We start from the raw sequence: 14,712 nt of genomic DNA on the forward strand, positions 1-14,712 counted from the left end.
CAAAATGTATTTATTCAGCACATTTGTGTTACTTTTTTAAAGGGCATAATTTAGAATATAGTATCTAAGCCATATCAAGGCTTTTCTGTATGTCTGTGCATATAATTGCATGCAACAATTTAACCACAAAGAAAATAAGTGTGCTCTGGATCTTGCCATAATACTGCAAAGCAGTAAATTGTAAAATATGTAAATAAGAGAATGGGCAGAGTCAGGTTAGAAATCCCAGCAACGGTATTGAACAAGGTGGAGATGCAGCTTGGAATTGGGACAAAACTGTTAGTCATATATAAGGCTCAGCAGAAAGTTGCAGCTCAGCTTTGTTGCTGTGGAGGTCAGTGCTCAGAGCAGGACATCCCAGCCCTGCTGCTGGGTCTTCTTTCTGCAGCAACTGTGTTGCAGAGAAAATTTAAACGTATGAGCATCTACATGTTGTGGGAATGTTCAGGGATGCAGGAGAGGATATATTGTTTGATTATAGCTCTTACAACTTGTGTAAACAAGTTCACAATTTAGCAGAATAACATTCCCTTTTTTAAACTCACAGTGGATGCGTTTGCTCAGGCTCGCTAAAGCCTCTATAATAACTGTTCTGGTATTTCCCCCTTATTCCCTCATAAAAGATAAGACACGACACAGTCTTCTATAAAAGTATAAAAAGAGTTTACTCACTCACATTCTGTTCACAATCGGATCCCAGAAGGCAGACTTAGCTTCGAAAAGTAACATACACCTGGAAACTATCCCATAAAGAGACAGTCCTTTTGTCCTCTCTTGGCTGGAAGCCAAGAGAGCATCTTTGGCTAAACAGATGCTGCTTCTTCGATGAAAGTAGTCACAGAGAGAGAGAGATGGCTGCCCTGCCCTGTGCTTTTGTTGTTACCTGCACAGGTGAGGCCACACCCACCTCTAGTCACATGCAGAGGAAGTCTGTCCCAGCCCAGAAGGAAACAGGAAGATTACTTGCTGGCTGGACAAACATTCCTCCCCATGTGTAAACATGTTCACTCTAGGAATGTTGTACTTGGCTGCTCTTGTGTTTCACATCCCACACGTGTGTGCAGGGACTCTGTACAATGCAGACACTGGCACAGTGGGGTGTCCTGACCTCAGAGAGCCCCTACATGTGAGTAGGTGCGTATGTGTTTGAATTTATCCCTAGACAACTGCACCCAACACATGGTTGTTTCAGAAAGAAGATCTGATGGCTGGGTCCCACTCTGTTTTCATCATGGATATGCCTTAATGTAAGTAATGTATGAGTAGAGTTGTGGGGTATTTTAAGTATGTGGATCTCAGCGCTCATCAGACAATTTGCAAAGTGTCTATGTGCCTGGTGTGTTTGCCTTTAAAATAGTGATTTATTACAGTATGCAAAAATGAGAGGCGTTGACAAGCTTTAAACAGAAGTAGCAACCTAGTTTGTTTCCTTTCTTACAGATCCTCTATAAACAGCCATCATTAAAAAAATATTCTCAACTGTGAATCTGAATGATTCAAGACATGTAATCTAGCAGAAAAATGATTTGGCTGAATGCCTGACTAAACACCAAAGAAGGCGTTTAGCCAAAGGGGTTGTCTATATCACTTTGTTTCTTTAGTTTTCCTTCAATTATCTGATGTTTCTATTAGGCTAACTTTCTTTTTTGCTTGAGTTCTTCTAAACAGCCCCGGTCATCTTTCCTTGTCTGCATTGTGTAATAATTTGACACCGACAGGCAAAGAGGATTTTCCATATTATGTGATGTGTTATTAAATGTCATTGAGCAATGGGGCATGCACAACTGACCTTTCTCCAGGACAGCAAATATTATAGGCTAGATATTATGTGAGTGATGATACATCTTGATGTGTTGGAAGGAACTAACATCTGAGAAGCTGTTTCTTACAGACAGTCAAGCAGTTGTGAAAGCATAATTGAGGTATTTAACTCAAGGAACGCCACTCTGGAACCCCCAGTTGTTAGGTTTCAGCTTCCATCAGCCCTAACCATTCCTGGGGATGATGGAAGTTGTAGTCCAACATATGGGTGGAACTGGTTGGCTGCCACTGATTTATAGATTGAGAGCATTGAGAAAGCAAAAATATGATTTCCATAACCTAAATATTCTGAGGAATATCAAGATCAGAATGATGTAATCAAAATCCCCCATGGCCAAGAGCCATAGCATGTAACTACAGTCGCACCTTGGTTCTTGAATGCCTTGGTTCTCGTACATTTTGGCTCCCAAATGCCGAAAACCCAGAAGTAAGTGTTCCGGTTTTGGAACGTTTTTCAGAAGCCGAATGTCCAACATGGCTTCCGCTTGGGTGCAGGAAGCTCCTACAGCCAATTGGAAGCCACACCTTTCTTTTCAAACGTTTCGGAAGTCAAACCAAGGTACGACTGTACTAGAAGCCATGCATTCAGCACTGTGAGTTCCAAGTCTATGGAACCCCTTCCCAACTGAAATTAGGAAGGCAACCTCTGTATTGAACTTCAAGTATGTGACAGAGATTTTCTCATCTCAGCAGGCATTCTGAGGTAGTGTCCAGTTCTATGATGAATCATTACTGGGAGGAATTCAACATTGCACTAAGGTGACAGGTCAGTCAAAGAAAGCATTTTAGCTTGCTAGATTGAACGATCTCCCTCTCTTCCCTCATGCACTTTTCTGAGGTTTCTCCCAATCCCAAGAGCCCATTTCTGGAGGGCATGCAGGCAAATGGGGTTAAGCCTCATTGCATAAGTGGAGGTGCTTGCACTGGGCCTTCAGTGATGGGACTTTAAGGTGAATCGTGCCCGTTGATATGGTTTGTTTATTTATTGTAATTTTATGTACACCGCTTAGAAATTTTAAGGAGGAGCTATGGATATGTGATGATGATGATGATGATGATGATAATGATGATGATGATGATGATAATGATAATGATAATGATAACGATAATGATAATGATGATAATTAATAATAATAATAATAATAATAATAATAATAATAATAATAATTTATTTGTACCCCGCCCATCTGGCTGGGCTTCCCCAGCCACTCTGGGCGGCTTCCAACAAAGATACAAAATGCATTAAAATGTCACACATTAAAAACTTCCCTGAACAGGGCTGCCTTCAGATGTCTTCTAAATGTCAGGTAGTTGTTTATCTCTTTGACATCTGATGGGAGGGCGTTCCACAGGGCGGGTGCTACTACCGAGAAGGCCCTCTGCCTGGTTCCCTGTAGCTTTGCTTCTCACAGTGAGGGAACCTCCAGAAGGCCCTCGGCGCTGGACCTCAGCGTCCGGGCAGAACGATGGGGGTGGAGACGCTCCTTCAGGTATACTGATATTTTAATGTCATTGGTTGTTGTTGTTGATGTTTTAAAAATCTAAACTGTGACTGATGGATTTCAGTGCTATTCTTAGATTCTGCCTGCTTCCTTTTTGGAAGGAATGCCTCATAAAATAGCCCACTGTTTTACAATCACTATTAAAGGGACTGGCCTAGTAGCATTACTCCCTTTCTCTTTTAGCCCAGTGCATGAACTCTTCCTTTGATAAAGGAGAAACAGTAACTCTTTTTCTTAATCATTTCACCTAGACAAGCAGGGTCAGAGGTCATTTTTTTTTTGTCTGTATCACCTTTATGTTCAATCGGTCCAATCCTTTTATTTCAAGGATAATGCGGTATATCATTTGTGGCTTGTGAGGGAATGTAGGAAAGAGCTTCTCAAGGAAATAGATTATTTAGCTGTGGAATTGCTACTGACAAAAAGGTCTATTATGAGCTTGCAGTTTGGGGTGTATATAAGCAAGTGGAGGGAAAAGGACTATTACTCCAGACAAAGCTTTGCCAAGTGCAGTGGTTTTTAAACTGCCCGGCCAGCTGATAACAGAAGTACTTATTTACAGTAGAAGTGATTCTGTTTTTAACCTTAGATGAACAAAATGACAAGAAAGTTCTTATGCCCAAACTGGTAAGTTATAATCAATCAAACCTCCATCAAATCATGTGAAATACTATTGAAAATGGGACCTGAAAAATAGGAGCAAGTGAACAATTACCTTGTTGGCGCCTGTTAACACAACCTTCTGAGTACACACATGTGTTCCCTAAGTCCTTGAACTAAATTCATTCTCTTTGAGGAGTTGCTTCAGCTTTAACATAGAAAGCTCCCTGATACAGCGGTACCTTGGTTTTCGAATATCTCCGTTAGCGAACATTTCGGTTTACGAATGCCATAAACCTGGAAGTAAATGCTTTGGTTTTTGAACACACCTCGGAAGTCAAACATGCTACGCGGCTTCTGCTGAGTGCAAGATCTGGAGGCCTAGCTGCTGGCTGTTGAGTCCTGAGCACCCGCACAACACAGAGGTGATATTTGGGCTTATTTGGTGACTCTGTGCTCATCTCTTGCAACCAATTTGTTTTTGTGACTGTGTGGAAGCCAGTGCTTTTACAGTACAGTATATTGTGTCTATTGTTTTGTGTATCATTTTATGGATCTATGGCATCATTAGATCGTAAAATTCATGTTAAACTGCTATTTTAGGGGTTGATTTTAAAGGTCTGGAACAGAGTAATCCATTTTGCATTACTTTCTATGGGAAACCACACCTTGGTTTTCGAACGTTTCAGAACTCGAATGGTCTTCTGGGATGGATTATATTAGAAAACCGGGGTACCTCTGTACTGTCAGATCATTGGTCCATTTGGCTCAGTAATGTCTATAGTCAGGGGCAACACCTAGCCAAGATTTCTGACTGGGGTCTCTCCCAGCCTTATCTGGTGGCAATGTTAGGGATTGAATCTGAAACCTTCTGCATACAAAGCAGATGTTCCACTCTCAAGTCTATGGCCGTGACTTTGTTCAAGCTCATGCTCAAGGATTCTGCATTCACCATATGGCATTTATTGCATAACTTCAAAATGCTTCCATCTGCATATTCAGAGCTACAGAAAGGAAAGGAAAGGAAAGGAAAGCACTGTAATATGGGAGCAGGGGGCGAGAGTAGGAAATTGGCAGAACTTGCTGCGTTTAGGAGGATGCTTCCAACAGTGCCACTGATGCCGGAAAAGCACATGGCACACCATCCGCTAGAGCTGTTGTCTCAGCAAACACTCAGGCAATGTTACAGAAAACACAGCTGATGCCAAAATGATGAAATTCTAGAGCTATTCTCCGGAGATAGAACGGTAACAGCGGGTAGTCATGGATCATGCTACTGGTAACTCTATGAAAGTGAAATATTCAAGGAGGAATACAGTGACAACAAACCTCTGGTTTGGGGATTCTTCAGTATCATTGGAAAGAAAGAAAGTGATAGCTTGCTACTTCTGTTTGCAGTTCATCAATGGTAAAATGGCTCTATAGTATGTTAAACAGGTATTTTATATTGCAGTCACACTGCGTACACACATGAAGGTTTCGCACACCATCAGATGTACATTGACTCTTGAAATACACACACTTGAAATTTTGTTGTTGTTGTTGTTTAGTCGTTTAGTTTTGTCCGACTCTTCGTGACCCCTTGGACCAGAGCACGCCAGGCACTTCTGTCTTCCACTCACTCCTGCAGTTTAGTCAAACTCATGCTGGTAGCTTCGAGAACACTTGAAATAGTATTGATTTATTGCATTGTAGTCCAGATCCTAGGGCTGAATAAAACAGACAAAACCCCACACTTTTTTAAAAAAGCTAATCATTACAAGCAAGAGATGCCGCAGCAATTCATCATAATAAAATGGACAAGCAAATCAAATTTCACCAAAGGCCTGGGTAAACAAGGGCATCCTAGTCTAGCACCAGAAGACCAGGAGGGGAGTAGCCATTCACATATCCAGGGAGAGGAAATAAGTAATTGGAATGAATACCTTATATTGCATCACGACAGTGAGTTACTCTTACTGGCAGGGCAATGAGAACACTCACCACCTCTCATGGACGTCAAGTCCCAGGATGGCTGGTTATGAGAACATGTTATGTACTCATAATACACTAGCTACTTTTGACCCCCATATGCCATGCCATCGACTGCTTCAGTGGTAGACTCTGTGTGATATCAAGACCAGATGCATTCTTCTCTATTTGCAGTATGTCCACAAAAAGAACTCCCAAGTTTTGTCAAGGGAATCTTCCTGTGCTGCCGACTTTGCTGAACCAATAGCACAGGAAACTGTCAAGAATGAGTATCGCTTGGGAAAGTGGACTTGTGTGCTGAGAGCCTGGCAATGGACTCTGTTTAACAGACCCCATTATACGTGACCTAAAAGCTCAGAAAATACAGTAATATGCATGGGCCTTCTTACTGACGGTTCTGCAGTCACAAAGATTGCTTACATTTCTGGCCTATCTTGCTGCTAGGGGTTAGTGCTATCTTACTTTCCTTACTTTCCCAGGGTATGGTCCCAGTGCAGCCACCTTGTAAAAGCTAAGCAAATCTCAGTTTGATCAGGGGCTGGGTAAGAGACCACCCAAACACCTCATGCACGCCATCTTAAATTTTAGAATAGAAAAAAGGTGGGATTTAAATATATTAAACGAGACTGCAATGTTCAGAAGCAGCTCTCATTGAATTCAGTGGGGCTTACTCCCGGGTATGTGAGATTTGGACTGCAACCTCAATGAAATAAATAAAATGAGAACAAGTAAGCAGTTGAGGACTGCCCTTCCTGTTGGGTTTCATGGCATTTTAGTTATGTTGGTTTGTCTGCCTATTCTATTTGTCTTCAAGCTGCTGCTGCTGCTGCTTCTTCTTCTTCTTCTTCTTCTTCTTCTTCTTCTTCTTCTTCTTCTTCTTCTTCTTCTTATTATTATTATTATTATTATTGATTGCATTCATTTTTATTATATTCCTATGTTTTAGTCTAATCTGCCTTGAAATAGTTCACTCTCAGAAGTAGCAAATAACTATTTTAAACAAATTAAGCACTCTGCCATTTCTGCTGCATTGTATCAGCTCCTTACTGCCAGCAGCAGACCATTAAATTCAGCACAATGGCCTCCCAGGCTAATGTAGGTGCATTTGCCTACGGTTGCCAGGATTTCACCTGGAGATGTTGTCTGCTGAAACTGAACAGGACTTAGCTGCTTCACCTTCAATCCTGCTGCTCCATATTGATATCCTTCCATTTCCGATCTTGCCATCATATTACATCTTCTTGCATGCCATTGTATTCCATTTCATCCCATTGTTTGTTGTCACATTCTGATGATACACATTTTGTATGCTTTCTGTGTGCACTGTGTAAAATATCTAGCCTTTATGTAAAGTGAACACTTTTTGATGCTTTGATGAGTAAAAAAAGCAATTTGTCTTTCATGTAAAAAAACCATTACGTCCTCATTTCTTGCATATTCACAATGTATCACAAAATCTGGAGGTCAGAAATGTCAGATAAAGTTGATCCACTAGGGGGAAAAAGGACCAACCTCCCCATTCCTGGTCCCAGTGCTGGAGTACGAAATTGGCAGAGTAGGCCCTGACCTAGGAGCCCCATGACAATGGAGAAAAATAATATTCCTCTTGAAAGAACATTACAATCAAGCTTTCTTAGTTCAATGTTATCTCACTAGAGCATGTGCATGAGCCCCCTCCCCAAATTTGACTGCCTAGGGTCCTCCACAGGGTTTAATCCAGCACTGCCTAGCCCCTAAGCTTTTTGGGTATCCCACTGTCAGTTTTACAGGGGTTGTCATGAGGATGGGAACTGAATAAGACCAACATATGCTGCACATAACACTAGGGAGGAAAATACAGAATAAAAAACAGAGCACCAGATATAGAGTATAGAGTATATCTATAAATAGATATAGAGTAGTAAATAAATCAATAGATAGTGGCCTCTGCCCACCCCCTTGTCTGCCTGCTGTAGCAAGCGGAATTGCACTTTTACTTCCAAGCAGGCAGGGCACAAGATTGGGCAAAGGAGATGGTGGAGCAGCACAAGATTGGGCAAAGGAGATGGTGGAGCAGCTGGCAGGGGTGGAGAGGGGATGAAAAACAGCTTTCTCTGTGCCTTGGAGCATTTGAAGGGATATAATCCATGACCACACAATTCTCCTGTTGCCAGATGCAATAAGAGACTAGGCTTTTCTTATACTGTAGGAAGAATTTTGTCAGATGTATCACCTGAAACCACTGCAGCATTATGTTGTCCCTGCTGAAATTCTCCTTCCTGTACAACTACTAAAAGCACCAGGATACCATAATGCTCTGAAACAGATAAAGCCACTGGTGAGTGTAGCTTTTGCTGTCTTTGGTCTTCCATTGCAAGTATCCCAGTTCTTTGGTATGACACTGGGGGAGGGGGAGGTTGGAATGATGCTGACTATAGGCCTCCCACCCCATAGGATGGGCTCAGCCCTACTTGTGGTGGCTGCCAACTGGTTTCTCTGTAGCCACCTCTGTTTGGGTGGTGGTGCCTCTCACTGTCTTTCACAGAGTCCTTATACACAATTCAGAGGTAGATGGGTGACTACACTATTGAATGGGAGCTAAGATTTACCCCCATTCATGGTGGTCATTCACTGTTTTATATTACCCAAATGCAATGCTCTGGCCTGTAGATCTATTCCATGGATCTATAGCCCTACCCAGGCTTTATGGCATCAGTGAATTCATATACCTATGGCACATTTTGGGTTGCTTAATTAAACTGATGGGTAATCACCATGAACAGTGGCGGAATTTGGCTCCCATTCAAAAGCAATACTGCTGTCCACTGTTGAAAAGCAAGTGTTGACCCAGCGGGCAGAATGATGAATGGTTGTGCAACTAGATCAGGCTGGTTGGGTGTTTCCAAGACCCTAGGGTTCTTAGCCAGTGCCCTATAGTCATCCCCTGGCACCAGGTCTATGAATAAGAATGCTTCTCTCTCCATGATTCCCCATATTTGTGTCATATCGGTGCTGGCTTTGTCGAAAGCAGTCAGGCAGAGATGGTGATTGTATCAATGTGTTTTGATACCTGCCCTGCAGAGATCATAATCTTTAACTCAACACCGTGGCAGCAGCTGAAGGAGAGGCAGTAGTAAAGAATGAGTGTTATTTCAATTACTTAGTTATACAGAAAGGCACAGTGCCTAAGAGATTGTGCCAAAGGATCCATGGGAAAGGTGAGTTTTAAGGAGTCTTTAAATCTGTAGGTAAGGGACATTAATGTGCCCTTTGATAATACCCAGTTAAAGCAACAAGTGGCTCATTCAGTTACTAAAGCAACTAGCTTCTAATGATAGCAACCAGGTTGATAACGTCATGTTATTACTCAAGAGCAGTTGGGGCCAAATGCTGATCCATCTTGAAGCACACATTCTCTTGAGGCATGGTGGCAACGGAAAAACTGACAAGAAACGGTGCTTTTGAAATTCTGACTTCTCCTTTTCTTAAAGAATTACTCATGCAGGAATTGGTGGAAGATGAATGGAGGAGACAAGATGTACGATGCAACACAAGATTCGAATACAAGGAGGTATATTTCTGGTACTATTATTATGCTGAGCTGATTTGAGGAATATTTTTTCAATGGCTTCGGGTTTTGTTTTTTTTCTGAAGTAGAAGAAATAAGCCCACTGACATATAGGCTATGAATCATTTTCAACCAAGCAGTAATTTTTTTTAACTTTGAAAAGAGAATATGACATGGCCATTGGATTGATTTTTCTTTGGAGACCGATCAGATTGTGTAGTCTACTTTGCATTTGCCATGTGAATAGTAATAAGATGGTATTTTTGCCCCCCCTTTTTTAATAGAAAAAAGCCTGCCCAAAAAAGAAACTGTGTATATATGATTTCTCCCCCCTCCTCTGTTTCCCCAAATGCTTTGGAAATGAATATGACATTTATGACCAGTAGAACTTATTTTCCTTCTCTCTGATTATTTCATGTGAAATTGGGTTATGGGAACATGATGGGATCTGCAACATCTTAAGCCTGATGGACTATGCTGCCTCTTCCTAAGATGATTGATAATATTTCTCAGCTGCTTTGATTCCTGAAATTTTAAACACTCACTTAGCGTGAGATTGATAACGGTTGTTTGTCACATCGAAAAGATGACAGAGATTTATAGAATCTCTTCAGACATTGTTTATACCTTGCTTACGCCAGTGATGTTTAAAGATTTCCTTTTGTGCAGGATTACAGAAGAGAAGCTGGTCGCTGCTTTCCTGATATATAAGCAGAGTTATAAATACCCCTTTCTTACGGGCACCTCTTCTTAGATATGTTGCCCCTGACACACTCACACCAGGCTGTCACAACCTTACCAGAAATAGTACATTTAGAAAGAGCATTTCCAGCACTGCAACATTATTCCTGGAATGACTGCCTTCTGGGAATGATGCTGTAGCCAAAGCCTTAAATAACTTTTTAAAAAGTCACTGTACACATAATAAAGCAAATGGAAGGCTGATTCCCAAGCAGCAGCTACTCAGCTCTTCGCCCTTCCACAGACCAAATCACGTTAGTGTCAGTCCCACTTAAGAAATAGGTGAATCTGTCAGTTTCAGCTTCTGTTTTCTTTCGTTCTTTCCCCACAGTCTTAAATTCAGTCGTCCACATTTCTGCATCAGTGTGGGTGGCATTCAACTGCATTTTACTCAGAGTAGACCTTTTGAAAATAATGACCCTAATTTACCGTAGTTATTAGGCTGAATCTTCAAATTAATAGTCTGCATTTCCACAGTTAGTGGAATTGATTAGAGATTAGAGATCGATCTTAAATTTTCCAGAATCTGATGATCCATGATTTTTAAAATGTCTTTCAAGGCAAATTGGATCAGGACAGCTGTATGCTAAAGAGTAAACCTCTTGTTTTTAAGTCATGTTATATAGGCTATATTCAGATACTTAACTTTTAATTTCCATTTGAACTATTGAAATCTTGGGGATCCAGACTACTGCATACAGTTGCATTGTCTGGAATATAGTAATGTTTTGCATGCTACAATTGTATCTTGCTGTTGGCATTGTTCTCTTGTCTTTTTTGCTCAAGTTGTTAAATTAGGTTCAATTGGGCAGTTTTACGCATGGATTGATTTTTTTGTATTTTCTGTGATTATTTCTAATGGTTTCCTAATATGTGTTTTGAATGGTTAGAGTTATTGTTCATTTGCTAATGAACCACTTAGGGCACAATTTTGTGGGAAAGTGGCGTAGAAATAAACAGATGATAACGATGAACTTGCTCTCAGACTAATCTGAAAAAAGGGGGCTAAATGTCTTGGGAGACAGTTAGCCTCTGCTTGAATGTATGTCTATTCAGCACTTTTTTCTTTTTCTCTTTTGGTTAGGACATGATTTCAGCCAGCCAGACTGCAAATTCAAAAACAGAGACATCCTCTTTGTAACTCAAACTAGTTACTAACATGCATTTGGGCCTACCAAGACGTTAATATTTGCGTTTTACCTGAACCTTTCAAAGATGAAATATGTGTATAAATGAATGACTCTATGAACAGATGTTGGGAATGCTTTATCTGTCTGTCTCTCAAGTGGTAAGCAGATGTTAGAGCAGACATCGTGAATGGTATGTGTGCTGCACACTGCAGCAGTCTGAAAGAGTTCCAGCTCTCATTGAAAAATGTCTGATAAGTCAGAAAAGAATCTTCTACTGGCTGAGGGGCTAATAGACATTTGAATAAATGCTAGGTGCATGCATTTGCTCTGTGTACTTCCCAAATTATGCAGCAAATTTGGCCCTACCAAGACGTTAATATTTGCGTTTTACCTGAACCTTTCAAAGATGAAATATGTGTATAAATGAATGACTCTATGAACAGACATACATTCAAGCAGAGGCTAACAGAGGGGAGGTTTTCACGGTGGCTCAGTTGGTAGAGCATGAGACTCTTAATCTCAAGGTCATGGGTTCAAGCCCTACATTGGGCAAAAGCTTTTTGCATTGCAGGGAGTTGGGCTAGATGACCCTCATGGACCTTTCCAACTCTATAATTCTACGAGTATGCTCTTAACAAATCATATCAGGACTTCCTTAAAGTCCCACGTTGGGCCACTGCATTTATTTATTTACTTTAAAGAGTGAAATCACACTGACTAGGGAAACGCCCTGAGCTCTAGTGGGGAGAGATGGGGTAGGTATCTTGCATTTGATGGGCAGGTCTAGCTTTTAATCACAGTGTGACCTTTTCCTAGGGCATCCCAGAGAAGGGATGCTGAAGTAAATACCGGTACATATTACATTAAATGCTTGACTTGCTTATACCACATACTCCCTTCCCCTATGAAAGCCAATGCATAAATCTCTCCCAGGGAGAAGAGGTTGTATCCAGGGCCAGATTTAGGTTTGATGAGGCCCTAAGCTACTGAAGGTAATGGGGCCCTTTATATGTCCAGCTGCCTTTGTCAACAACAAATCGTCACTGTTTTCTGTGTTGAATATGGTAATTTATGGACCTAATATCTAAAGCCATTTACACATAACAAAACATGTATTTTATCAAAGTAATTGTTGAACTGAAATACAATTAAGAAGAAGTATATAAATAGTGAAATACAATTAAGAAGAAGTATATGGGGGGGCAAGAGAGTGGGCCCTAAGCTATAGCTTGTTTAATTTATACGTAAATCCAGCACTGGTTGGAAATGGGAGAGGGCAGAAGTCTTCCCCATAAACCACCCTTGGAGTAACAGGGTCATTGCTGGGAGGATGGCATTTTCCCCGTTCACGTCTCAGGGGATACACTCTATCCTACCCTGCTACCAACCCTTCCCTTATGCACGTCAGTGGAGTAAGATCTCTCTCCCAGAGAATTGTTTAATTATCTGTTATAGGACCTTTCCTGGTACTGACATCAAGCTAACCAGTTGTGAGTTAGCTGGGTCTTTCCCACTCTCCCTTTTGATGATGGGAACAACATATGCCCAACTCCCGTCTGCAAGAACCTCACCTGTTCTCCAAGAATTCTCAAAGATTATAGACAGAGGTTCTGAGATTACATCTGCAAACTCTTTGAGCACCCTTGGGTGCAGCTCATCAGACCCTGGAGATTTAGCTACAGTAGTTGTTCCATTACCACTTCATTTCCTATCTTGGTCAACAGCTCACTCCGAACATTGTTTATTCACCATAAACACACCCAACATCTCGGCATACCTGTGATTAGAAGCAAGGCTACATTAATCAACTGTCTTATTTGCTATGAATTACTCTATTTGCCCAGCTCTACTTTTGGAGGAAATTATAATCTTTCTAATGCTGAAATGTAAATGTATAGCATTCCAGCAAACTCATAAAACAATTATTCATAGTCACATTTATAATTAGCCGTGATGGAAAGTCTATCCATTCCATTAATACTGTTAAACATAAGAGTTAAGGCAAGTAATTAAGAAATGACAGAAAGGGAGAGAAATATTGGTGTCCAGCGCAAAGTAGAACAGCTCTGATTTTTCTGCGCTTACAGCAACAGGAAACAATCAGAAGGGTCTGGAGAGTAATTACTGTAGATTTAGGTGCTGTAGGACAATAGGCCCACACAAATATTTCACGACAAATTCCAAATGGACTGCTGGAGGCAGTTTACATGGAGAGAGAATGGCAGAAAGAGGAAAAGGTACCACCAAAGAAATATATGAATGGAGTGTGATTGAAAGGAAACTACTTCTGTGTACTTTTGTGCAGTGTCGGAACGAGCTTTAAATGATGCTACTTCAAGCACAGCTTGTCACCAACACGCAGGTGGGCACCTCAGAAAAACAGTTTAGGTCATATTTAGGGTGGAAAATCTATAACGGGGAGACGGGTTCAATTCCTGTCCAATTATCTCCTGTTGACCAGAAAAGGTTTCAAGTGGCTAAATGGTGGGACAAAACAAAGCAAGAAGAGCTGGAAAAATTAAGCATGTCCTACAAGAAACCTTGCTCGAACTGTTCAACAGATTTTGCTCTTCCAGTGATTTTTGTTCTTCACAAAAGGCAAGCAGGAATGGGAAGGCCCATCCCACCAAATAACATTCAATATAGAACCAGCAGAGATGCGCAGTCAGTGGACTATGGGGACTAGGCTAGTTCCCCAAATGTTCCTCTGATGCCTTCTTCCCCAAGCCCAGGAAGGGATCGTGCGGTGGCAATTTCTCCTCTCACGCTGGTGGGCCCACTTTCACTCATATAAATTGCCCCCACCTTACTGAACAACCCTTTACCCGAAGGTTTCTTTTTCCTTTCCTCTTAAAATTCTAACCCAGAGTATCTTGCGGGGGGACCTTTGTGAGGGGATAACTAATAAGTTGGAGTCTCAGACAGGTTTTCTTTAAATAAACAATGAAGATTTATTTAAGGCAAGATAGTATATAACACACATGGATTAAACGTAGGTTACTTCAACAATACAGTGTGATTTCACTTTAATTTGTCCTCAGTTGTTTTTGAGTGATAGGTTTGGTTCCTTTATACGGTGATACTTTCTTTCAGTTACCCACCCCCTTTAACTCTCCCGCTCCTGAGGTACTTTAAGTAATAAACCAAAGGGCTCTCCACACACCCTCCCTTTACTGGGTTTGGGAGCTTCTTGTTTTCCTTGGAAGAATCTCTCCCCTCCGGACTAGATTTGAGTCCCAAGTAGGCTGTTCCTTTCCAGCTCCTACTTCTACTGGCTCAACCTCTGCCTCCCAGTAAAATTCCAGTCTATTCCTCCTACAGGACACCACACGCTGTCCTTCACAATACACTCAGAGTGGAAGTTGTTTTTACCCAGAACCAACTCTTTCTTCCATTTACT

The sequence above is a fragment of the Podarcis liolepis genome (genome assembly GCF_965112155.1).
Source record: "Podarcis liolepis genome assembly, chromosome: 11".
NCBI classification, from domain to species: domain Eukaryota; kingdom Metazoa; phylum Chordata; class Lepidosauria; order Squamata; family Lacertidae; genus Podarcis; species Podarcis liolepis.